Source organism: Euprymna scolopes, chromosome 31 (assembly GCF_053919585.1).
Source record: "Euprymna scolopes isolate OS-2025 chromosome 31, ASM5391958v1, whole genome shotgun sequence".
In the NCBI taxonomy this organism is placed as follows: domain Eukaryota; kingdom Metazoa; phylum Mollusca; class Cephalopoda; order Sepiida; family Sepiolidae; genus Euprymna; species Euprymna scolopes.
Window position 1 is genome coordinate 5,000,492 of NC_136512.1, and position 24,172 is coordinate 5,024,663.

Below are 24,172 nucleotides of genomic sequence, written 5' to 3' on the forward strand. Positions count from 1 at the left end.
CAATACGTTCGCCATAAAATGCAAAAGAAAAACAAAGGGGTTCATATCGGTTAAAACGTGAAAACCAAACAGATTATAGGAAGTCCAGAACGCATGAAGACTCGGTGGTAAATCCAAGAAGCAAAGAAAAGTTTTTTAAAAAACAAATAGCCGGAATTTCAATGCTAACTGAAACACGCAATAATTCTACAGACACACACACACACACACACAAACACACACACACACACACATATATATATTCCCCCATTTTTTTATTTCTCTATTTCGTCGGAATACTATTTCCCTTATTTTCATCATCTCTCTCTCTCTCTCTCTCTCTCTATATATATATATATATATATATATATATATATATATATATATATATATATATATATATATATATATATGAGAGAATATACATAATTATTTTCCACAGCCGAACCAACGTCGTAGCCCACAAGAACCAAGAAAGCCAACAAACCGGAAATCCAAGACTCGAGTTTCGCCCTCATTTTGGTTTCATCAGTTAGACACATCCCCGCTCAGGATTTGAAACCCAAACCACTTGCATGCTAGGTGAGCGCTCTAGCAACTGAGCAAACACGCCACACACACAAGAATGTCTATTAACTTATACAGATCAAGCAACCCGCGGCAAAGATCCGACAGTGGAAAGAACCTACCTCATATCGAACAAGGGACGAGGTATCAAACTAGCTTTAACCCAAGCCGATAGCTCACCAGTAGTAATTTGCTCAGTTGGTAGAGTGCTCGCCTAGCATGCAATGCAAGAGGTTCAGGTTTCAAATCCTGAGCGTGGATGTGTCTAACTGATGAGCCCAAAATGAGGGCGAAACTCAAGTCTTGGACTTCCGGTTTGTTGGCTTTCTTCGCTCTTGTGGGCAGTGACATTGGTTCGGCTGTGGAAAATAATTATATCTTTGGGGGGGTACAAAATTTAATGATAGCTATGTACGGACCAATTTTATTAGTCATGATGAAATTAAAAGAATAAAAGTGAAAAGCTAACTGACCAGTTCGCACCTCGCTCAACAGAGCTAAAATCGAAGTTAATTAAGATTAAGAAAAAATATATAAGATGGAAATATGGCGGAGGATAAATGGGGGGAAAAAGTTTGGAGAAATTAATTAGATAGAAACTACATTAAGTCCCAAGAGACTTTCTCTTTTGCTTACAAAGAGAAGGCCTCAAGGACTTAGTATAGATAGTTTCTAAAATTTTCCGGTGATGGGCAGATTGTGACCTGTTGAAGACGAAAAACAAGTCAACATTGAAGTTCAAGGCACAGACACGTTTAGGTTTATGCAAAACATTTGATGGTGCATAATTTGCATATCGAATCTTGAATAGGGCGTGTTCTTTGATATGGGAATCCAGAGTTCGTTATGTTTGCTCGACGTAGTGCATTTCACACTTAATACATTTGGATAAATAACCCAGAGAATTATTATGATGGGAGGGAGGGACATCTTTTTGAATAGAAGATAGTATAAGTCTTGTGGAAACTATAGACCTAACGCTAAATAACATTGTTGAACAGTCGGTGAAATTTGTTTGGCAAATCGGTCACTAATGTACGTAGTAACGGGAATTTTATTATGAAGGTTATCCCATTGCACAACAAGAAGGAAAAAAACTACGATAAACATTGTTTTTTAATAAATGGAGAGGTAAACAGGGAAAGAAAGGTATAGTCAGTTTTATGTTCACCAATAACAGTGTCTGCCAAATTAGTCCCTCTGGCGGTTCTCAAAGAACTCAATTAACAATATTGTAAGGGATAGTAGGGGTAAGAATATAGGGGTAGTCAGGACTTACTGCATGTCAAAAAACTTAAATAAAACACATCAACACTTAATCTTTTTAAAAGAGGGTGTATGTAAATTACCTCCCTTGCGCTATTAACTTAAATGTTCTCATTCGAGAAAATTTCAGTCCTCTTGGTTCTTTAATCCAAGAAAATAATCCACATCTTCTGTGGTGTAATGCATTTCTATAGAAGATTTCTTGGTTTGTTTTGACATAAATTCTAACGCCTCACTGGAGTTAGTATTCTTTTTTTACAAGACCAATTCTAGGCCTTAAAATAGTTCTTTCTTCCTCAGTGAAGAGGTCGTTGTAATTTCGTTCACAACTGATTTTTTAAACAGTTTTATCTAACAAATTCAGTGTCGTCTTCCTTGACGAATCCCGCTTGAAGAAAAAGAAACCAAACCACTGGTTTCCCTTGTTCAAACTTGCGATTTTTAATGTCTTTTCTCTTGACGCGGGATAACGATATCTTTCTCGTGTTCAAAACTTCCAACAAAATGGCGCACAGATCTCCTTTTATCAATCGAAAGGCACGCATTCAACATGTGATATAACAACAAGCAGCAGCAGAACAAGATACACCAAGAAAGGGGGGGGGTAAAGAAGGGGAGGGAGAGAGAAGGAAAGACAGAAGGTGGAAAATAAAATTTCTACAGTAGCCAAGATGAGCGAAGGTAAACAGGACATTTATCTCTGAAGTTTCTGTACTTTTAAAACTCGAAACTTTATTTTTTTATAGTAGATTTTACGATATCCAAATGATTACCATTGTTACACAGGGTCTTAATGATAAAGGTAATCTCTTCATCCAGATACGGCTTTGAGCAAATCATTGTTTGGTTTGGGGTTGGGTTTTTTTTTTTTGTTTTTTTTTGTAAGCTTACGTTTTCAGGTCTTTACGCTCGCTGGGACCCCTTTTTGTCCCCTAAAACGGAAAATTAATTTAATTAATGCTCTTACACAGTCGGTTTCTGTTTAGAGCACAATTAAAACATGATTTTTGCAATTTAAGCAACAGTAGGTTCTCTATAATGAAATGAAAACTACAATATATTGTGGGCTTAGAATTAATCGATTTGATTGAAAAATGGGCAGTTTAACCAATACAATATGGGAGAGTGAAACATTCAATGATCCTCATTCAAACCCGGGCAATGTCAGATTTCCCTGCTAGTATATCATAAAAGCGACCTTATCTGTCTGTCTCTTTGTTTGTCTAAGGAACGGTCACCAACCACCAAACTACTTTGTCAATTTTTGGTTGAAAAACATGAAACTTGATATATAGGGAATTCTGGACGTGTGGAATAAATTCGGTTTGTTTTTTAGCTGCTATGAGGTCAAAATTGAAAAAAATATTGGAACTTGGCAGGCATAAGTTGACTAAACATGTTATTTCGACGCATGCGTAAATATATGTTTATACTTTTACCGACGTTATTTTTTAACGTCTTATATGCGTATGGATTTTTCCCAGATGGTAACAAATAAGGCTGGAGAGCTATATGTTTTAGTTTCAAACCTAGCTGATGGTACTCAAGTCATATTATTATTTATTTTTAAACTTTTGAAATAATTACTATATATTGGGTACAATATAATAATCAATACAGCAGTAGACCTATAATAAATAAATTATGAGGTACATAAATGTTAAGTAATAATCGGTTTTAAGTGACAGTCTTCTGGGGGTTGCAGGTTCAATCCTCAGTACAGACGACACTAAGAATACAATTTCGAATTACTTAAGACTTCTATCTGATCAGGACCAATAGAATACAAGTGAATTAAATAAATTTTGGACAGATTCCAAAGTTTGATAGAAAGGTGTTTTATTTTGGCAAGATAGACCTGAAGAAGCTAAGTTACATCGGTCGAAACGTTGTGAGCATAACATCTAAGATCAGACAAATAATCCAAATAATATAAAATCTTATATAAGAACCAAGCACGCCCGAGGATGGAGTTCTGTTGCCACTCCTGGGCAGGAGCTGCTCGGAGTAACCTATCCTGCCTTGATAAAATTAAAAACCAGCTTCAAAACCTAGTGGATGATACTACTTTCTCTTCTCTGCAAACTCTTTCCAACAGGAGAGACGTTGAGAGCTTCTTTCTGCTCTAGCGTTAATCTATGCCTCCCCCCGTGCCAAACTTTACAAAGAAACACTCATTAGATACAAACTCAACAATTAGCTACACTATCAACAATTTCTCACACTCTGCACTATGTATAAATCTAAAGACAAATTCCATGAACAAAGTTTCTTTCCTAGAACTGCCTGCCTGTGAAACTCAGGCTGGCAGTTTGTCGCCCTTCGATACAAGAAAATATGTCTGTATGAATTTGTTTGTTAGCAAAATATTCTGTGACAGAAAAGCAAGTAAATATGCCATTGGTTCGAACAGCATAAAATACAGTAACAAATTATCAGAAAGTCGGGTTTTTCTGGGTCTTCTGTGCACTCTCGTGTCTGAGGAATCTAGCCACAAATTATGAGGAAAAAAACTATTCGTGTACAATATGCGTTCTAGTGTATGTGGGGGCATCTGACAAAAATAAGGGAATCAGAGACCAAAATTAGCAAATTATAATTTAAAGTACGCCAAAATTTCACCACTTTCCTCATCATCGTCATCGTCATCATCATCATTATGTTTTGGCATTTAAGATGCTGCAAGTGTGCGGTCTCTGGAGTGAGCAACGTCTTAAATCAGCTCACCAGTAGAGTTAATACAAGTCATGTTGCAAGCAGTCATGCCTCTTTAACTTGGTTTTCTATGCATGCTTTTGTCTGAGGAATCCATGTGCTTTATTGAGTTGATGCATGAGGTAATCAAAATAACACACACACACACATATATATATATGTATGTATGTATGTATGTATGTATGTATGTATGTGTGTGTATGTCCACCCATTCAATTAATCACCCCAGAACGTGACCATGACAAAATATATAACTCTTAACACATGTAATGCAAAAGTATTAATTTTAAAAAAAAACAACGTAATTTTCAGAACCTAAATAACATAACCTGCCTGAAGATGACAGAAATGTTCCAGTTGTAAATGCTCGCTATGCAAAAACAAACATATAGACCCAACTTATGCAACTTTCATAAAAAATATAAAAAAGAAAAATACGAAAATTGGTAAAGGTAAAAAAGAAAATAATCAGACAAAAAAAAACTCCTTTTTTTAATAACATCTGTCTCAACAAGAACATGCTGCCTAAGTATACACGATATATATATATATATATATATATATATATATATATATATATATATATGTGTGTGTGTGTGTGTGTGTGTGTGTGTGTGTGTGTGTGTGTGTGTGTGTTTATGCGCACCTATGTACATATATATATATATATATATATATATAATAATAATAATAATAATAATAATAATAATAATAATAATAATAAAGTCGTATTTCTGTCTGTTTGTTCACAATTTAATTAATATGTACAAATTAATTTTCATATTAAAAACGGACATACAGACTTTTATTCCAGCATGGTTTCTATATATATAAACTATTTATTCAAAAGAAATCTCCCTTCAATGAGTAACCTCATTTGCATATTACATTTTAAAAAATCTATTTTAATAATCAGCTCGATGGTATGAATTAATAAGTTTGTTGTAATAACATCGTATTAGTTGTTCTGTTTAGAAATATGGTTTAAAGTTGGTTTATCTAATTTATTTTTAATTTATTTTATATTTGATTTAATTTATTTTATATTTAATTTAATTTATTTTCGATTATTAATAGCTGACAACAGTTAAGTTTAAACCCGGAAGTAGCTTAGTAGTAAATAATTCTGACTAGAAAAAATTACTGGAGAAACCAATGCCAACAATAGAATCTTCATATTCAGACGACGACGACGACGATGTGTGTGTGTAAAGTTACCCACGTGTACACGTGTAGACCCAAGACTTTGTAGATTCAGTCGCAAAGGAGACAAAGAATAGGAAAGAGGAAAGGACTTTACTGTTTCAGGTTTTAAGAAAAGATCTTTATTTCTTATTGTCCCATCACCACGTGACTTCACGTTACGACTGTGACGTCACCCACGTCTCTAACGTGATCGTTTTCTCTAACGTGCTCTCTCTCCTTTTTATATCTTTTTATTTTCCTTACTATGACGGCATTTCGCACATGGCTCGGTATTTGCAAATAACTGGCATACACGTGTCTGCACTCAGTTCCAGATGATGATGATGATGATGATGATAATGATAATGATCTGCAGATTCTTTCTCATCAAAGAGATGTTGCCAGTTTCATTTTGATGGTAGATGCTCTATTAAGCTACAATCTATGATCACCGCTCCATTTGTAAAATCTCCACTGCAAGTAATCCTCTAGCCACCACCACGGCAAAAAAAAAAAAAAAACTTTCATTTCTTTGTTTGAGTGCATTCAACCAAATTTTTCATCTATGGAATACAATACCATGGGACTCCTTCCCTGCAATCCACAATTTATCTTTTTCAAGTTCAATGTCAACAAATACTTGTTGAGCCGTCCTCTTAATTAATCAAATGCTGGTCTTTTCATGAATGGTATCCAGTCATTGTATAGTGTTGTTCGACAGCAAATTGGCAACTGGATAATCTCCAGTGGCTTTTAGGCCTTAACAAGCGCTTACTCAGTATCATAACAAGAACACAAAGTCAAATTATATCTGCAACTGATTTATCTCACCTGAAACTATCATAGGACACTTAATAAATCATCATTATTGAACTTTATTAATCTATGGATTTCTTATTTCTGTATCGCAGCAGGTGCCTCCGGAGCATCCATTACATTCTAGCACTGAGTAGCACCTGACGCCTAAGTGCTCGCATAAATCTGTCTACCTCTCCGGTTTTGGCGACCATTTATAGCCTCTGCGTTGAAAGTGACTCTCTTACTTTGGTTGCCTCGTAAGAAAAAAAAAAAAAAAAAGCAACGGAAGTCCCCTGCTGGGCAGCTTCGCACGAATCAGACGACGCAGCTTCTCAGTTAATCTAACATCTTATTATTTTCGATTCTTTTTCATCTTTTGTTATTCTGACTACACGAAACTAAATATTGTTGCTAATTGTACATCTAGAGGCTTGAGGTATTATTTTACTCGGATAAAAAAAAAGTAGATGATATTAGAAAGGGATTATCTTTATTTCATTTCAGCTTAATTACTTTGAATTTTACTATTTGTGTGTGTGTGTGTGTGTGTGTGTGTGTGTGTGTGTGTGTGTGTGTGTGTGTGTGTGATCATTGTTTTTTATGCTAATGCTTTTACACACGTCGTATAGATGACTGCGACGCGGATATTCAAACGTATATACACTCTGTATACACCACATTCATTAGAATAACGTTTATACAACTAAACGATACATCAATTTAGACATGTATGTATAAATAATATACAGTTGGGAGTCAGAGAGAGAGAGAGAGAGAGAGAGAGAGAGAGAGAGAGAGAGAGAGTCAGGCGGAGTCGAGAAAGACAGAGACGGTCCTCAGATTGTGGTGGCTCCGAGTAGAGGGGTGATCAGAAATAGCGATAGTCAATATCAGCGTTGCAACTTTCCAAATGAAGGGAAAACATTCTGGAATGAAAAGTTGCCGAAAATAAAACCTGAGGCTCTGTCATTTTCTTTTTTCCATTGCAGCTTTTTTTTTTTTTTTTTTTTTACATGGAGTTCACCACTTATCAAGGCCCAATGGCCACTCGGGGATAAGGGTTATTATGTGTACAGTAATAAATGGGATAGTGTAGCAATAGTATTGGAGAATTGATAAAGTGTCATTACTTAAGGGGGCGGTTCATCAGGAATTTGTTTGTGTTGGACTTGAAGACATCCAAGTTGAAGTCGGGAGGGAAACAGGCAAGCGGAACAGAGTTCCACAGGCGTGCAGTTCTAAGAAAGAAGCTTTGTTCATCGAATCTACGTTTTGATTTAGAAAGAGATAAGGAGTGGGGAAAATTATTGACGGTGGTTTCAGCTAGACGGGTGTTTTTTGAAAAAGATTGACGAGGGGGGACCAGAGAATGGAGCTCAGACGAGAACTTACCATAGAAATAAGGATAAAACAAAGACAGGCCTGCTACGTCTCTTCTGTGGGAAAGAGGTTGCAGGGAAGAGAAGAGGGCATCCCCTACCAAGCCACGAATTCTATTTTGTACTCTGTTAAGGCAGGATAGGCTGTTTTTAGCAGCTCCTGCCCAGATGTGGCAGCAGTACTCCATCCTTGGACGTACTTGGCTTTTATATAGATAGAGAATTGCATCATTAGTGAGATATCTTCTGGAGCGGTAAAAGGATCCCACCATTTTTCCAGCGACCTTGGCCACAGACTTGATGTATGTGTTCCATTTCAGATCAGGAGTAAAGGTCAAACCAGGAAGCTTATCAAAGCATAGGGCCTCCCCTAGACGAGAGCCATCCATTACAATTGATGCCAGATGGGGATCCTTTCTTTTAAACAAGACCAAAGATGGACCAGATATGTTCCCGTTTGGCCAGATGTTGAAACCCCAAATAAGTGTTATTCGTCCTTTGGTTATGAAGATATTTGTGTATATTCTTGTTTCATCATGAACTATAATTAAATGTACATACACACACAAGAAACTCTAGATTAGACGATTAAAACGTTGGGCAGTCATAGGCGAACACACGTATACACACACGTCATATAGATGACTGCGACACGTATATACAAACATATATACACTCTGTATATACATATTCATTAGAAGAACATTTTATGCCACAAGACGATACATGAATTTATATATATATATATATATATATATATATATATATATATATATATATATATATATATATATATATATATATACAAGACACTCCCTCTCAATATACAACATTTGTTTCCTCATAATTAAAAAAAAAAAAAACTACTTGATCAATTTAATGGGGGGGGGGTATCACATCTTCATCCAGTGAAATTCCAAAGATTTTTCCGTATTTTCTAAATTTCTTATTTTACTTTAGTTTGGATGAGCTCTAAACTTGTCCCCTCCATTTTTATTTGGAGAAATATATAAAAACTAGCGGGGTTACCCAGTGTTGCTTGGGAGAAAAGTGTAACATATTTCGGTACTTGTGTTAAAGACATTTGCCATTTTTGAAATAATAACGTTATTATTTTGGAAGCCATTCTTAATATGGGGACGGTGTATTGTAACTATTCTGTGCTTCCACCTAACAATAATTTTTAAAAAAACATATCGTGAAGCTTGAATTTAACCTGAAAAAAAAACTATTTAAAACTAGCGCGGTGGCAAAAGTGCACAAGCACCAATATTTCTCTAAAATAGTAAAACCAAACATGTTGAGGCTGTTTCTCCCGGGCAACACTGTCTTTAATCATACCTGCTTTATCCAAGATATTGAGCACTTTCTGTTAACTAACATATACCATTTAGAATACTGTATTATTACTATTATGACTCCCGGGCAACATCGAATACATTTTCTTGTATAAAATAGTCTAACAAATAATGATGGGTTTTTTTCCGGGCAATGCCGTTTTTAAACATACTTGCTCAATCCAGGATATTGAGTCTTTTGATCCACTAAGGTATACCACTTGCCAGCTAGTAATGGTAATTATTACTAACTAAAATTTAGGAGGCCTTCAGAGCATTTTTCAAGTCAACATTACCGTGTTTCATTCTCTCCCACCTCCACAATAATTTGAAGAGAAATGGCGTCGTTTCAGAGAGAGTTCGATGAATAACTCGGCAGTTTTTCCAAATGAATACATAAATATATTGCTTTTTTTTTTTTAGAATTATTACATAATAACATTAAAAATCAAAAATAAATAAATAAGGAATCTCCGCTCTAACAAAATACTGCCCAACTTAAAACCATCACAGAATGAAAATTTGAGATATTATACCTCCGGGGCCACGCCGATGAAGATAATACCAACGTTAACTTTTTGTTGGACATACAAACATACGAACGTACAAAAACACATACAGACAACTGCCCTTTATATAACAGATGTCAGATGTGTTGCATGAATTGAGTACAAACCGGCTCTGGCCGAGAGAACGCAAAAGTCGCTGTATTAAAAATAGAGATTGGAAGAACAAACAAAGAGAAAAAAACAACAACAAAAAAAGATTCAAGTAAATTTGATGAAAGCATTGTCGGATCGATACATCTAATCTGAAGAAGATAAAAATAAAATCGAAACAAAACAAAGGGAGAGAAGCGTGTCAGTTATAAAAAGCTGCACGAAGAATCGCTATAATGGCGGACGGGTGAGGGGTTCAAGAGACATAGCACCGAATGAAAAACATTAAAGAAATGCGTTTACTTCATTTATTTCGTTCATTTATTTCGTTTATTTATTTATTTATTTATTTTTTTCGTGCTGTGATTATCAATCTTTGTAATTTTTAAATGAAATAAATGTTTAAGAAGATAATGTCTGAGAAGGCACGGAACGCGGAACGGAATAACAATGATATCGTGAGTTAAATAACTTGGTTAAGAAAACAATATTTGGTGCCGAGAATGACTGTATAATGTTCGTAAAACATTTAAGGATGATTTTTTATTATCGATGCTAAGGATGATTATGGGCATATAGTTTGCACTCGATTCAATCTAGACAGCTAAAAAGAACGGATTTAGCCTGCCACTTAATTTAACATCAATTAATTCAAACGACATGCCTTTTAAAAAGCGTTTGGTTTTCAGAATTTGATTTTCTCCATTAAAATATCAAAAATAATTTTTATTGCTTATATCAGAAAAGTTATGTTTATTTATTTTATTGCTATAATCAGAAAAGTTATTTTCATTTATAATCAGAAAAGTTATTTATTCATAATCAGAAAAGTTATTTTTATTTATAATCAGAAAAGTTATTTTTATTCATAATCAGAAAAGTTATTTTTATTTATAATCAGAAAAGTTATTTTATTTATAATCAGAAAAGTTTTTTTATTCATAATCAGAAAAGTTATTTTTATTTATAATCAGAAGAGTTATTTTTATTTATAATCAAAGTTATTTTTATTTATAATCAGAAAATTAAAATCTTTAGGATATAAATAAAGTCTTTTTAACCCCGCGTTAGTCCCATAAGATGGTTATGTACTCTAATTCTTTTTTGAGTGCTCATAATTCCTAGTTAGTAATTTATTTCCCTAACTCCCAGTACTCTCCTGACTCAGTGAGAGTATAGCACACGTTATATGGCACAGTTGTATATCAGTTTTCCTTAGCCATAGACGTCGCTATGTCCTTCTGGGGTGTCCAGCCATCCTAGCTGACTAACTTAGATATGATTTTATGATTTATAAATGTTTGACTTTTTTCCAGTGGGATTGCAAATTTGTAGATATAAATGCATATTATGTATCATCAGTCTACTCTGTAATATTTAATATGGAATTAATGTTTTGGTATTTTTTTTATTATAAGTTTTGATGGGATTATTATTTTATTTACAATTTATTACCCTTTCAGTCTTGTAACTATGAGCTTAGCTTATGTAATATCTTCATTTTTCATTAGTTTTATAATTTATTTTATTGTATTATTTTATATTAATATCAACAAGCTACAAGTGATTCAAACTTTTCAACAGGAATTGTAGATGCATCCTGAACCAGCAGGATAACTATATTTTACAAAATAATGACACTATAAAAATTTTTGTATTGGGGTATATAAACACCCCATGGGACTGACCATGTTTGGGACACCCAGGTGACTAACGCAGGGTTAATAATTCTAGAGCTGGAAAGAACAGTCGTTTCTACGGACTCGTCAGGGAAAATAAAACAAGGATTAAACATGTATGCGTCTTGCATTTTGTATGATTAGAGATTGTTTGTAGCATATATACATATATAGTAGCATTTCGGCCCGGCGTTTCCCGGGTGTTTGGAGGTGTATTGTTGAGCAAAAAAAAAAAAAAAAAGTTAATTTTTTTAACTTTGACTCCTATTATGACCTCTTAAAATTTATTGTTTTGGGCTAAAATCGAGTTATTAAGTTATTTAGGTAGACATACATACATACATACATACATACATACATACATACATATATTGGTCACAAATTTTCGACCCAAACCAATTAAAAAGCTTGCCCTATCTCTGAATACACTTTATGTAATATTTCAAATGTTTATACCATAAATTGTTTGAGTAATTTGGTAGAGACCGCAGAGGTCAATTTTTTTTTACTTTGACCCCTATTATGACTCCTTAAAATTTATTGTTTTGAGCTTAAATCAAGTTATTAAGGAAGATCCATGTCCAAGGAACCTATATCTAAAATTTCAAGTGTTTAGACCCAAAATTGTCGGAGGAGTTTGGTAGAGTTCTAAAAGGTCAAATCGTTGAACTTTAACCCTTTAACAGTCAAATTTCTGGCCGAAAACCGATCACATAGATTTTCCCAAATTTCAGTACACTGTATATCAAATTTCGAGTCTGTAGACTAAAAATTGACAGACTTATTGCGGAGAGAAATGTACACAGACAGACAGACAGACAGACAGACACGTTCACTTTTATATATATATATATATATATATATATATATATATATATATATGTGTGTGTGTGTGTGTGTGTGTGTGTGTGTGTATATTTTGGCAGCAAGTCATTATTTAAACACGTCTGAACAAGACAGAGTTATTCTTTTTTCTGATTTTTCTACATATCTTTTCAATTCATCCTGGCAACGATCAGATGCACCAACAGAAAGCACTTGAGAAGAATATGGTTGAACAATAACTTTTGGGCGCCATTATATACAACATAGCAGCTGAAATAAAAAGAAAGACCGCTATGCGAATTGAAGATATCCAGAAAAATCGGAAAAAGAATAACTGTATATATAAAATAAAATGACTTGTACATTTCAGTTGACCTATATTATTTTACCCTATATATTTTTTTGCGCCTTTTAACATTTCCTGTTTGGGTCATTTTGACATTTGTTTTTCTATTTTCTATTTAATTCTATCACTATTTAATTTTTTTTTCCTCTTCTTCTTCCCTGATCTTTTTTATTTATATTTATGTCTCGGCAGTAGAGTGAAAAGCATATCTTATTTTTCTTTTATTAATATTATTGGAATTTTTCCCCCTTTTTCCCTTGTACACATTTTTGTGAATTATTCCATAGATTTCTGCCTTTGGATTATTTTGGACCATCTTCCAATTACGGGATTTTCTTGGATTTTACTTGTGCAAATGGAAATTCAATTAACTTTCTTGAAGTTATATATTTGGATTTTACCGTCACTGGATTTTTTATCTTCCACCAGACTATCCATTCATGTGTAATCACCTTTTTCTTCACCATATTCCTTCTGCTTCACTTTTTTGTTATCAAGTAAGATCTTTGACTTACTTGTTGTTTCATTAAATACTTTTGCATGCAAAATCCGATCTCGTGCATTTTGCTAATTCTTACCCTCTGATGAGAAGGAAAGTATTTCTTCGAAACTCCGCGGATCAAGGACTATCCACTCATTAAGTGTTTCCTTTTCAGATTAAATATGTTTTTAACTCTTTTTCAAAGTGTTTTTTAACATGTTTTATTAACTGTTTGCTCGTATATATATATATATATATATATATATATATATATATATATATATATATAGTTCTGAAAATTCAAGTTTACACGCTGGATAATTTTGTAAACTTACAAGGCGCCTTTAATAAAGAATAAGGAAGTCAGAACACCAGAGTTGATTGGCCAAATAAAGAATTCCATGGATAAATACCGTGTTGTGTCTATAGAGACAATAAGTGCACAGCTCAGAAAAGATCAGACTATTTGATTAAGATGTGTATCAAAACAGTGCCTTACCCTCTCTATATTTCAGCACTTCCACCCTGTAACTTTTGGTCAAGGAAAACTTCAAAGACTATCTATTTGGGAAAATTGAGATGAAAGAGACTGTGACGAGGGTCATTCCAGAAGTTATTGGACTGGTACGAGTGCACTGCAGCTGGAAGAGATTATTTCGAGGAGTACTAGTTTCATTTGAGTACTATCAATAAAAGTGCTCATACGTAGTCTGGTAACTTATTGAGATTATGGGGAAACAGTTCATTATATTTATGAAAGTAAATTGTTTCCTTTGAATGGCGAAAATAAACCAATGTTGTGGAAGAAAAATGGACAAATCTCTTATATTTATGAAAATAAAAGGTTGATTAATTCTAACTAAATGGCAACAATGGAAGTCTGTTTAAACGTAAAAATATAACAAAAGCATTTATTAATAAAGAAAAGTAAAGTTAAGCAAAGTTTAAATTTAACTAATCAACTGTACACAAATTCAAGGGATTTTATAATTAGTTTCGTATATTGAATGTAGATATTTTGTCATTTATTTGTATGTGCACTGCAGTTACATCAAGCTTCATAAATTAAAGGATTGGTATGAATAAAAGGTGAAATATAATTGATTAAGCATATTTTTCACATAAACTTATTATATATACACACACACACACACACACACATATATATATACATATATATATATACAAATATATATATATACATATACACACATATATATATACATATATATATATATATGTATACCTATACCTATACATATATATATATGAAATTTATTTATACAAACATTGATGGCTACATATGTGCATACATGTTTCTGTAATCACCCGCGTTGGGGGATTACGTCTTCAGGCCAAGAATTATCGTCGAGGACTGATATTTCAAACAAAAACATTCTCTTATTTCGTTCACAAAGTTAGAATGTAACATGGGTGGGGATTATGAGCGGGGAGAGGACAAGTGAGGTCTTTGAAGATAATAAACATCTTTTTTATTTCCCTTTTTTTATATTCCCCTTTTTTTATGTTTATCTATCCCATCTTTTGGTTTTTATGGCATAAGGTACATATATATATATATAGCTCCATCGGTCTTTGCCAGACTATGGATATCCACGAAGGAGTGCCTCCGCATGAAATTTTTGTGACAGGAGGTGCGCAATCTCCAACCACACCTCTCCTGAGTCGACATTGTTAAATACCAGTGGCAATTGAAGTGTATGTACCAGACGACTGGAAACAAATGCCGAGATAAGCGAAGATCACATACAGCACCCAGAATTCACAAATGGTCACCCATCTTATACTAACCATGCTCAACGTTGCTTAACTGTTGGTGATCTGATGAAAACCGGTTTATCAACACGATTATGCCTTACATTATATATATATATATATACGAGGACTGTATTTTTGTACTCTACCTGCATGGATCAGAGGGAACTGCAAATTGCATTGTTATGATGACTGAACTCATGCATTCATGACCTGAAAGTTTCATCACTCAGTTGCAGGTATTGACGGTGTGAGACTCTAAGAAAGCAGTCCCTGTCATGGACGTGCATCAGAAGCAGAAATGTGTCATTGAATTCCTGGCAAAATGTGCATTGAGAATGGTGGTAGAAAAAATAAATTCTGGAACACAAACGGTCTCTCATTTTAACAACTGTGTTTAGCGGTAAGTGTATGTGTGTATGTGCATGTATGTGTGTGTGTGTGTGTGTGTGTGTGTGTGTGTGTGTGTGTGTGTGTGTGTGTGTGTGTGTCAGGCGACGGCCGAACTTGTCACTCATACTGGATGACTGTCGACTCTTATCTCTTGTCCTCTCTCTTTCAAGTTATCCGTGTCTTATAAAGATATCAACCGACATTCCTGAAACGTAAATATTTAAAATATTTAATTCTTCTTCTTTATTTTGCGTTACAACTCCCTGACATGAAGAGTAAACCTTTCTTTGTTTTCTGTGATAATTACAATTCAGATCATTTTTTTTTTATATAGGACACAGGAATGTAGATCAAAATCTGAAATGTGTGTGCGTGCGCACCTCCGATTTCATCGGCGTTGCCCCAGCTCAATGTTTAACAAGACTTTCTATCTGTGAAACACATTACCGCAAGATTGCTTCCCTGCATATTAGAACATAGTCATCTTCAATTCTAATGGGGAAAAAATCGTTGTCATAACACGTCACATGATTAATCAAACTGACAATCATTCCATCCAATTAACTTTTATCCTCGAGTAGCTTTTGGCCTTGGTTAGTAGTGATCCTATAGTTAAAAACAAATGTCACAATTTTTTTTTATTACTTGCTTGATGTCAACAATTCTTTTTAAAATCAGATACAGACAAAAAGAATTGCGTGAAGGTTGCCAACTTCCATAATAAACGTAGTGCTATGAATTTAATAGGACGTGCTAGTGCTGACTTGCTAACTCTGATAGGTTCAGAAGAGTAATGGTTGATGGGCAGAAATCAGAAGCTCACAGTATTAATGCTGGAGTTCCTCAGGGGTCTATCCTGGTCCCAATTCTCTTCCTGATCTACATCAATGATCTCCCGAATCACATTGTAAGATCATTTGTAGACATTTGTGCTGACAACACTACTATCTATAAAAAAAAACTTCAAAGGCTGTAAATGATCAAGTTCTCTCTAATTCTCTTTCCTCTGAGCTTGATCACGTGGTGCAATAGGGAAAGAGGTGGCTGGTTAATTTTGATGCATCTAAGACCAAGCTTCTATCGTTCCATCAACAATGCTCTGATCCCCGTCTGGCATCAATTGAAATGAATGGCTTTTTCTTGGGGAGGCTCCATGTTTTGACAAACTTCTAGGTTTAACCTTTAGTTCTAATCTGAGATTGAACATGTACATCAAATCCGTTGCCAAGGCTGCTGGGAAAATGGTGGGATCATTCTACCACTGCAGCAGATATCTCACTGCTGATGCAATTCTCTACCTATATAAGAGCCAGGTACATCCAAGGATGGAGTACTGTTGCGACATCTGGGCAGGAGCTGCTAGAGGCAGTTTATTTTGATTTGAAAGAGTTCAAAATAGCCTTTGTAGCCCAGTGGGGGATGCCCTTTTCTCTTCCCTGCAACCTCCTTCCCAACAAGAGACATTGCGAATCTGTCTCTGCTTTATCGTTATTTTCATGACAAGTACTCGTCTGAGCGCCAATCTATGGTCTCCTCTGTTCTGACTTTCATGAAAAACACTCGTCTAGCTGAAAACACTATCAATAATTTCCCTGTGCCTAAACCTAAACGTTGATTCCATGAATAAAGCTTCTTTCTTAGGACTGCACACCTGTGGAACTCTCTTCCGTTTCTCTGCTTTCCAACTGACTACAATATGGCCGTCTTCAAGTCTAACGTGAACAAGTTCTTGATGATCCGTCCCCTTTAGTTAGACACTTTATCAAATCTCCAATACTAACCATTACCACGATATTATTCCCTTGATTACTGAACACTTATTAACCATTATCTTCGAGTGGGCGCCGATGAGTGGTGACGTCTTTGTAAAAAAAAAAAACGCATTATGACGCCAGTAATATTGATGAGTTGTCCCCTTAAGCAATCCAATTTACCAAATTTCCACTACTAAAAATTATTACATTTTCTCCTTGACCACTATATTCTTATTAACCTCTTATCCTCGAGTGGCCTCCGGGCCTGGATAAGTGGTTACTCCTTTGTAAAAAATTTAAAAAAAAACGTTAACCCTACCCCTTATCCTAGAATGGCTTTTGGCCTAGTATTATTGGTGACCTAATATAAAAATCAAAGCTTTTCTTTCTTCTTCAGTGTGCCTAATATTAAAAAGAAAATAAAAATAGTTAAAACACAAAAAAATTACAATTAAAAAGAAAAGAAAAAATAATTAAAAAGAAAATATAAAATAATAAAAAAGAAAATATAAAATAATAAAAAAGAAAATAAAAAATAATAAAAAAGGAAAGAAAAAATAATTAAAAAGAAAAGAAAAAATAATAAAAAAGAAAAGAAAAAATAATAAAAAGAAAAGAAAAATAATAAAAAAGAAAAGAAAAAATAATTAAAAAGGAAAGAAAAAATAATAAAAAAGGAAAGAAAAAATAATTAAAAAGAAAAGAAAAAATAATAAAAAAGAAAATCAAAAATAATAAAAAAGAAAAGAAAAATAATAAAAAAGAAAAGAAAAAATAATTAAAAAGAAAAGAAAAAATAATTAAAAAGAAAAGAAAAAATAATTCACATAAAACGATGATAGAATTTTAACTCGCCATTGCCGAATCCGCAGACCGTGACAGATTCTTTTAATCCAATCATTTTTTTTTTCTCATGCATATTCATAATAAATACTTTGCATTCAGTTTTATTTTCAGATCTGTCATATCATTGACAAATGCTATTTTGATTCTCTTCGACTCTAATTATTGGCGTGGGCAGAATCACAAAGGTTCCCCAAGCTTTCGAGATCAAGCGATTATGATTATAAACAAAGAAATGAAACAATCTCCTTATGAGGAAAGAAATATTGAAGCCTACTTCAGAAACAAAAGCAACAATAATCCAAAAACAAAATCTTTGGCGTTTCTCTGGGAGTGGCATCAAGCATCAAGCATCAAGCAATCCGTTCAAATGCGCTTCTCCTCCTCCGGCTACCGACCCTTGCACGCGTTGTATCGAATGACACATTTTCGCGCACGATTTAAACGGCAGTAATTAATTAATTAATGTTTCAAATTTATTGTAAAGAGCGCCGTGGAATTTGATCTGACTTCCATAATTAATCTCCTTTAGGTCGGAATAGCAGGGCGCCCGACGTTGCCGGTTATAAAATACGTTTAATTATGATGTTTAAAGAGAAACGTTTGCAAACTCCGAGACGTGGAGCATCAAAGAAATAAAATTATACGAGGTGCCTTCAATAATTTTCCAGACTTTTTTTGTACAAGCATTTAAAATTGTCATAGACTCTTGAAAATTCAGTATGTTATTGCTATAAATCTTATGAGATGGCCGGTCAATTTCTATGATTTCAGGTTCAAACGAACAGCTACAGCAGGAATTGGAATACACCCTACTAAAGCCTGATTGTAACACCTGGTGAATTTCCAAAATGTAATATGGACGTGAGGACATTTTAATAAAAATGATATGCAATAAAGTTCTGTTTTAAGTTTGGAAAAAAAAATGCCACAGAAACGTATGGAATGCTTTAGACTGCTTTTGGACCATCTTGCATGAATCGAGCATCAAGTTTTTGAGTGGCATAAAGAATCAAAGAAAGCAGGGAGTCTGTGAATAATGATGATGGGGTTTGGGAAGAGTAAAGAAGTCAGAACATGAGATTTCATGAATAAGGACCGTCGTTTGTCTATAGAGACAATAAGTGTACAGTTTGATGTCAGTGTGGGAACTATATACACAATTATTCAGGAAGAACTGAAGATACGCAAATACACCAGTCCACAATTCCATCCTTGTCACAGACTATTTGACCAAGATGGGCATCAAGACAGTTCCTCACCCTCCCTAGTCCAGACCTTGCTCTCTGTGACTTTTGGTTATTCCCTAAGCTCAAGGAAACCCTTAGAGGTTATCGTTATGAGACAACTGGGGAGATGAAAGGGGCTGTGATGAGGGTCATTGACACGCTCGCACAAGAGAACTTCCATGGAGATTTCCAGAAGTTGTTAAAAATGATTGAAGAAAATATGAACTGAAATTATGTATCATTATCAATGACAAAAAAACATTAACTTTCGCTTCCATTATTTTGTCCTTTAGTCCTCGCATTCTGTGAGCGATGTTTCTGACAAAAGGAGAAAAATTGCTGGGATTTTTTTTTTTTTTAAGTTGGGATCTATCCATCTAACTTCTTTTTGTTTTGTTTTTTCTGTGAAATATTTTTTTTATATATTTAGCTCCTTACATCAAGTGGCTATATGCCTTGTCTGGAGCAATAAAAGAATATAGAAAAAAATGTTTAACTTAGAATCTACCGTGGAGTTTAAGGCGGGAAATAACGAGAATGGAAACTGATGTTGGCTGAAATAAAATATCACATATGAAATCTATCATATTCATTGCATTTCTCGCGCCATTATAACCGCGCCGTTATTTCCTGTTTGTTTTTTTGTACATTCAGCATTCATATAACACATTCACTTTCATGTGATTTATGAATAATCGTTGAAATTGTTATTGTGTATTTTAAAATAAATATTTATGGTCTTTCGCAGATATTTTTCTTTGAAACATAAGAATTATTTTAAAAGGATAATAGATTTTTTTTTTTCGTGCACCCTGCTTTTGCAAGCCTAACCTTTAGGTAGAAAAAAAAACTTTAAACGAATCTATAATGTATTTTATTACAAAAAATATATGCAAGTCTAAATAACTTGCACCTAGTTTTGAATGTGTGACGTCAGTTTTTTTTCTACACATACTGCTCATGTTCGCCAGTGACCAACACTGTATGCCGGGAACCAACAGTTAGAGTTATATTGACAGTCAAGGTCCACTAGTAAACACCTCTATACTACAGCACTAACTGCCAGTGATCATCACTTTTTTCTAGTAGAAACTAACGCTGATCATGGCCTTCAGTAAGTTTCCGTTGCAAATGCAGCCAGTACCCACCAGCACATGTAAAACACGTTTGCCCACAAACAGCATTAATGTGCCCCTCTACTAACAACCATAGTTTATTTTTTTTTTTTTTTACAGTCAAGGTCCACCAGTAAACGTCTCTATGCAGCACTAACTTCTACAAAGTCTCAAACAGACAACTTCGCATTATCATATTGTGAGACTAACCGTAGCCCTCGGCCCAAGAGGGTCCGTGTGTGTCTGGCGTGCGGGGTGGTGGCTGATCCTGTGGTCGGGGCAGCGGAAGAAAGAGTTCCAAGATGGCACCTGCCTGCTTTTATTAGAGACGGAATCTCGCAGGTTCGCGCGAGATCTCGCGGGGATGCAAATTAACTAGGCAATCTTGAGGAATAAAAATCGGTCCATTGGAGGTGCAAGGCAGTCGGGTTCTGACGTTCGTGGCGATCAGTACAGTGACCGTTGGATTCTGTTAGTGACCGTTGGGTTCCGTTTCTATTCGTGCAGTCAGCTGAGCTTTGTTAATTACCTTCGCGCCGTGGCTGTCATTGTTTGTTGGTTCGCTGTGTGTTGCCGTGGTTCTTCAGTGAAACGCTTCGTCGCCCACGACGAGACTCCCCGTCTCCTACACGTCGGAAACTGCACAAGATACTCTTACACATATATAGCTCTTTACATCAAATGTCTACACGCCTTATCTGGATTAATGCTTTGCTGTTTAATAAGTTGCCCTGCACACAACGATTTTGTTATTATTAATTGTACCCACTAGGAGTTCTTTCACATGCCATCACTAGATATTACTCCCTGATAACAACAGGAAGTGTTCCCTGGAGTCAGGGTGACAAAAAATCTCCCCAGATTTCTAGTACTCTCCACATCTTTTGATAACCATTGCAAATGAATTTGTGTTATCACAACAGCCACTTGCCATTGATTTTTCACTGGCAACGACCATTGGTCATCACTGGAATGTGGCTGGCAATAAGCCTCCTATAGGCCCCAGTACTCTTCACACTCATTCAGTGGAATCTGGTCGCTGCTTCTCTCCTCGGTATGTCCATCCTTCTTGACCCTTCATGCCTATTATATGCAGTAGATACTTTTTTTTATTGAAGGGAGTTTATCATTATTTGTACTCAGGAGGAGTTCTAACATAGGTCATCATCAAAGATTACTCACTAATAACAACCGGTGGTGTTCCCTGGGATCTGGGTGACAACAAGTCTCCATAGATTTCCAGTACTCCTCACTTCTTTTGATAACCTTTGCAAATAAATTTGCGTTATCGCAACAGTCGCTCATCATTTATTTCTCACTGACAACGGCCATTGGTCTTCACTGAAATTTAGGTGACATTAAGCCTCCTTAAAGGCCCAGTACCCTTCACATTCATCCATTCCTTACATATAGGCCATCTTTGATTTAATGCTGGAAAAGATTCTGTTTTGCCGATTTGCGTTATTATTATGCACTCAGTGTGACCCTTGTAAAAATCTATGCTAGCTAACTTAATTGCTACTGGTATAATATGTAAAACAGGGAGGTGTCACCATGTTTCCATATACAGCACCTGATATACACAAATGGTAACTCATCTTGTATTTGGCAAGGTCAACGTTGCTTAACTTCAGTGATCTAACAAAAACTGACATGCCAATGTGATTAAGCCATACAAAATATCAATAGATTACACGGATTAAAGGACAGGTTGATCCGGCTTTGAAGAAAGAAGTTTTGAGGGAATATTAAATTCACAATCATGTATATCCAAGTCATAATCTCGTTGACACCAAAGTTAAGAAACGTTGAACCTGGTCAGTATCAGATGGGTGACCAATTTGGGAATTCCAGGCACTGTATGTATGAGGACATCGACACCTCCCTGCAAGAGTTGAAAAAAACTAACGTAATCATCTCCACTAACAGGGATACCCATGCAACTGGGTACCACTTGTGAATTTCATGAAACTTCCTCCTTTGGAGGAAGCCGGTTAAACCTGCATAGGGTTAGTGCCGTTTCAATATCCAAGTCAGGGGAGATAATTTTAACAATGTCATTTTTTGCAATTGTTGCAAAATGGTGTCAACAGCCTCGCATTTAGAACACCTTGCATTCCCAATGCTCACTGTCCGTTAACTTTAGTAATCTAGCGAGACTGCATACAGCATACTGTATCGAATTTTATGATTATGCCATATCGAATTTGAAATTATGTTATATTGAAATTTCCAACGGAGTACAGATCATGAGAAGAAAACAGCTAAATCAGTACTAAAGTGTACTACAGTTAAAACTGTTAAAATACCAAAATCGAAATGTACATAATGCAAGACTATCTCATCTCTAATATTCACTCAATGTTTCTCTTCTTAGTATTTTACTGACTATTATGATAGACAAACAATTTTTATTATGACATTTTTAAGCATTGGTTACATAAAATGTGTGATATTCATCAAAGAAGCAAGCGGCCACGTGTTTGTGCCTTGTGTGGCTATACAAACGATAAATAAATAATGAACACTCACTTCGGAGACGTCCTTATGTCTGTCTGTCCAGTGGGCTGAGAAGAAAGAAAAATCAAAAAGATCCAAGATGGCGTCTGTGATCTTTTAAAGCCCTCGATCTCGCATAGTTCTCGCATGGTCACACGACACACCTGCTAATGCTAACGATAAAACCAGGTCGTTGGGAGGAGTTAGAGGAAGTGTTCAGACCTGCATACAGTGAATAGTGCTCTGGTCTTTTCAGACTTTTTTTTCTTGTTTTTTTTTATAAAGGAGTCACCACTTATCAAGGCCTGGACGCCACGCAAGGATAAGGGTTAATAAGCGTACATTGGTCAATGTGACAATGTCGTAATAATTGTTAGTAGTGGAAATTTGGTAAATTGGATTACTTAAGAGGAACGGCTAATCAAGAACTTGTTTATGTTGAACTTGAAGACGACCATATTATAGTCAGCTGGAAAGCAGGCAAAAGGAAAACAGTTCCACAGGCGTGCAGTTCTAAAAAAGAAACTTTGTTCATGGAATCTATGATTAGGTTTAGGCACAGATAAAGAGTGGGGGAAATTATTGATAGTATTTTCAACTAGACGAGTGTTTCTTGTGAAAGTTTGGTGAGGGGGGACCATAGATTGGAGCTCAGACGAGCACTTGCCATGAGAATAACGATAAAACAAAGACAGGCTCGCAACGTCTCTTCTGTGAGAAAGAGGTTGCAGGAAAGAGAAAAGGGGTTCCCCCACTAGGCTACAAAGTCTGTTTTGAACTCTGTCAAGGCAAGATAAGATATTTCTAGCAGCTTCTACTTAGATGTGACAACAGTACTCCATCCTTGGAAGTACCTACAACCTGTGTAGCGAAATTTGCTTTGCGTCTCATTAGACCATTTCTTTTTGTTTTGCTACAAAAAAGCGCAGTAGAATTTGAGGAAAAAAACAGTTTATGTTTAAGAAGTTTAAGACAAAGGGAGATGATGGATAAGAACTCAGATGTGGTAAAAGTATATTTGGATGACGAAACTGTCAAAGTTGTTCTTAAGTTTTGGTATTTTGGTGATACTATTGAAACACAGGGAGGAACAGTCGCTAGTGTGATAGAGTTAGGAGTTATTCTAGTAGGTTGAAAAATGATATGAAGATATTGTATTATACCTATTATTATAATAAAAGAAACAATTTTGTGATACTTGTAAATATTGGGTGCACAAAATGTGCAGAGGAATTACTGGTGCGTTGTTTCCATGCGAGAAGTATGAGACAATAGAAACGGATAAAAACTCAAATGTATAATTGTTTGGAGCACGGAAATAGCGCGTGTTATTCAATGTAAGTTCAA

The 24,172-nt window shown here is 35.1% G+C and overlaps 1 protein-coding gene across 1 annotated transcript in view; it reads left to right on the plus strand.

Moving 5' to 3' along the window:
- The window catches only part of LOC145255597 (galactose mutarotase-like), a 2,088,268-nt gene that overhangs the window by 1,881,388 nt on the left and 182,708 nt on the right, over positions 1–24,172 (plus strand). The gene's annotated exons all lie outside the window — the stretch shown is intronic.